The sequence below is a fragment of the Crocuta crocuta genome, unplaced genomic scaffold (genome assembly GCF_008692635.1).
Source record: "Crocuta crocuta isolate KB4526 unplaced genomic scaffold, BGI_CrCroc_1.0 scaffold158, whole genome shotgun sequence".
Taxonomy (NCBI): Eukaryota; Metazoa; Chordata; class Mammalia; order Carnivora; family Hyaenidae; genus Crocuta; species Crocuta crocuta.
This window is the reverse complement of record NW_027532590.1, coordinates 726647-730096: the sequence shown is the minus strand read 5'-3', so window position 1 is coordinate 730096 and position 3450 is coordinate 726647. Positions and strand designations below refer to the sequence as shown.

Genomic DNA, 3450 nt, shown 5'->3' with positions numbered 1-3450 from the left:
TTATTCTTTTGCACCAGAGAATACACAAATGATAAAATAAATGAATTCAATGCTGATAAGAATCTTAAAATAGAAGGAGGCAAACCATAGAAGACTCTTAAATACAAAGAAAAAGCTGAGGGTTGCTGCAGAAGTATTGGGTGGGGGGATGGGCTAAATGGGTGATGGGCATTAAGGAGGGCACCTGTTGGGATGAGCACTGAGTGTTACTTGTAAGTGATGGATCAGTAAATTCTACTGAAGAAACCATTATTACATGCTATGTTAACTAACTTAGATTTAAATAAAATATTTTTAAAAAGAAAAAAATCAAAACAAAATGCTACCTACCCGCATTCCAGTCATAAATCTCATCTATCCATTAAGTCATTTGTTTCCGCAATTGCTTTGTCTGAATAAATTACCTGAGCTCATAAAACTGAATAGGTGAAGATACATTTGGGGTATATCTCTTAGGCATCAAATACCAAATAAAACAAAGCAGGCTTAGCCTGAGCAATCCAGAAGCCAGAGGCAAGCTCTTAAAGATGAACGTCTATCTATGTCAGAAAGAATCAGAAAGTTTTCTGTTAAGCTCTATGACAAGATTGGAGGAAGGTGGAAGGGAGGCAATGAGACAAGCTTACACTTCCCCCAAAGATTGTTCAGTTCCGATGAAAATTATATCATGCAGAGGCAGAAGCATAACGTCTGTCTTCACTATTTCTATGCCACTAATGCCTTCAAACACAGTAAAGGCTGCAGAAGGAACATACTGAAAACACAAGTTAAAGAAGTGTGCTTAAATGTGTAACCATTAAATTCTTCTACACGCAATGGTTGTAACAGCATATATTTTGAATGCATTTTTCCAACAACATACAGAAAAGTTTGGGGAAATTAATATTTATATAAATACCCTCTTCTATGGAGGACCAGAGAGCAAAGGATAACCAGGCAAAACATTCCATGATTAAATATTCCTTGTGTCCTCATACTTTTATTTATTTATTTATTTGCTTATTTACTTATTTATGTATTTAAATTCAAGTTAGTTCACATACAGTGTAGTACTGGTTTCCAGAGTATAACCCAGTGATTCATCACTTACATAGAACACCCAGTGCTCATCCCAACAAGTGCCCTCCTAAACGCCCATCACCCATTTAACACCCCCTCCCCCTCCTCTCTAGCAACCCTCAGTTTGTTCTCTGTCTTTAAGAGTCTCTTATGGTGGGGTGCCTGAGTGGCTCATTCGATTCAGTATCCGACTCTTGATTTCAGCTCAGGTCATGATTTCACGGTTCTCAAGTTTGAGCCTCGTGTCAGGCTTCATGCTGATAGCATGGAGCCTGCCTGGGATTCTCTCTTTCTCTCTCTCTCTGCCTCTCCCCCACTTGCTCTTTCTCAAAATAAGTAAACATTTTTAAAAAAGATTCTCTCATGGTTTGCCTCCCTCCCTGTTTTTGTCTTATTTTTCCTTTCTTTCCCCTATGTTCATCTGTTCTGTTTCTTAAATTCCACATACGAGTGAAATCATGTATTTGTCTTTCTCTGATTAACTTATTTCACTTAGAATAACATACTCTAGTACCATCCATGTTGTTGAAAATGGTAAGATTTCATTCTTTTGATTCCCAAATAATATTCCCTTGTATATATATACACCATATCTTCTTTAACCATTCATCCCTCAATGGACATTTGGGCTCTTTCTGTAATGTGGCTCTGTTGATAGCACTGCTGTAAACATTGGGGTGCATATACCCCTTCGAATCAGCATTTTTGTATCCTTTGGATAAGTTCCTAGTAGTGCAATTGCTGGGTCATAGGGTAGTTCTATTTTTGATTTTTTGAGGAACCTCCATACCGTTTTCCAGAGCGGCTGCACCAGTTTGCATTCCCACCAGCAGTGCTAAAGAGATCCTATTTCTCTGCATCCTCGCCAACATCCGTTGTTGCTTGAGTTGTTCATTTTAGCCATTCTGATGGGTGTGAGGTGGTATCTCATTGTGGTTTTGATTTGTACTTCTCTGATGATGGGTTTTATTTCTAACTGTTGCTGCTACCACCACAACTTGAGGGTGACCTTTTTGACTAGGTGTATGTCAATAACATTTTTACCTGATTTATCTGTGGAAGGTTTGGAATTCTCAAAAGGATTCTTACTCTTAACTGAAGGAACATGATATAAAATAAAATAAAAAGAATTGCAGACAAATAGGGGGCAAAACACTTCAGAAGCCCAGAAACATAATTTTTGACACAGGACCTATTTATTTCTATTCCAAGACAAAGTTCAAGCAAAAATCTAAAGCTGGTCTGGCAAGCAAAGGTTTACAAGTTCATTCTCCTCTTCAAAATCTCCCCAAGGGTTTCACTTATTACAGGAAGAATCCTTCACAGGTTTTCATAAGCTGGCTCCCATACACATCTCCAGCCTTCCCCAAATGTGCTGCGGTTGACTGTCCCCTTTCCTTGTCTTGTCAGCTGTTCCTTCTCTCAGGAGAAATTCCTAGAACTTCTCTTCACCAGAGAACCATCAACTCGGAGCAAATAGTGCCTCCCAGGAGATGCTTCCCTTGATGTTCCATGGGCAGAGGTAACTGCTTTTTTATGTCACCACTTTTTTAAATACACAACTGTTTGTTGACCACTGTTTAGGTCACCATTTTTTAGATAAAATTGCCTTATTTATTGATCCTTTCATTACAATGCATTTTCCTCAGTAGTCACTTTGAAGAGCGTCTGCCCTAGCAAGCCATAAGCTCACTCTACGATATATGTAGTATATAGTAAGTTAATCAGGGATTAAGGAACTAGCTGACCCACAGTATCATGCTCAGATGAACTAATAAAATCGAAACACAAGATACTCCAAACCCCACTACAGTTTTTTAATCTTACTAAAATTATCCTGCTCATCGCAATCATGTACTACTGAGTTGGTCATATTTCAATGGGAATTTTTATTAATTCTTTGCCTCAAATCGTATACATAATTCCTAAGAAATACCAACATAGTCAGTTGTTTTGTTTTGTCACTCAGGAGAAAAAAATTTTTTCTCATTGCTAAAACCATTTTTGAATAAGTAATCTGGTTGAAGATTGTTCTGCCCAGAATCAAAAAAATTATTACACTTGATCTTAGCCAAAAGGCCGAGAAGCAATCGAAAAAAAAATATTAACGTCTATTCAGGAAAAATTGTAGTCACAACACTTTGAAATAGTTTTATTAATGAAACAAATATTAAATTATTTGATTTTTTTTAAGAGAATGAGCGCATGAGGAGGGGAGAGGGCAAAGAGAAAATCTCAAGCAGGCCCTACAATCATCGCAGAGCACTGATCCCACAATCCTGGACCATGACTTGAGCGGAAAATCAAGTGTCAGACGCCTAACCAATGAGCCACCCAGGCACCGTGTTAAGTTATTTGATCTTGGGAGGCCTGGGTGGCTCAGTCGGTATC

At 38.1% G+C, this 3450-nt stretch overlaps 1 pseudogene; it reads right to left on the bottom strand.

The window, feature by feature from the left end:
* Positions 1-3005: 3005 nt before the first annotated feature.
* LOC144244398 (U2 spliceosomal RNA) lies at positions 3006-3150 on the bottom strand (annotated as a pseudogene).
* Between the last annotated feature and the right edge of the window lie 300 nt (positions 3151-3450).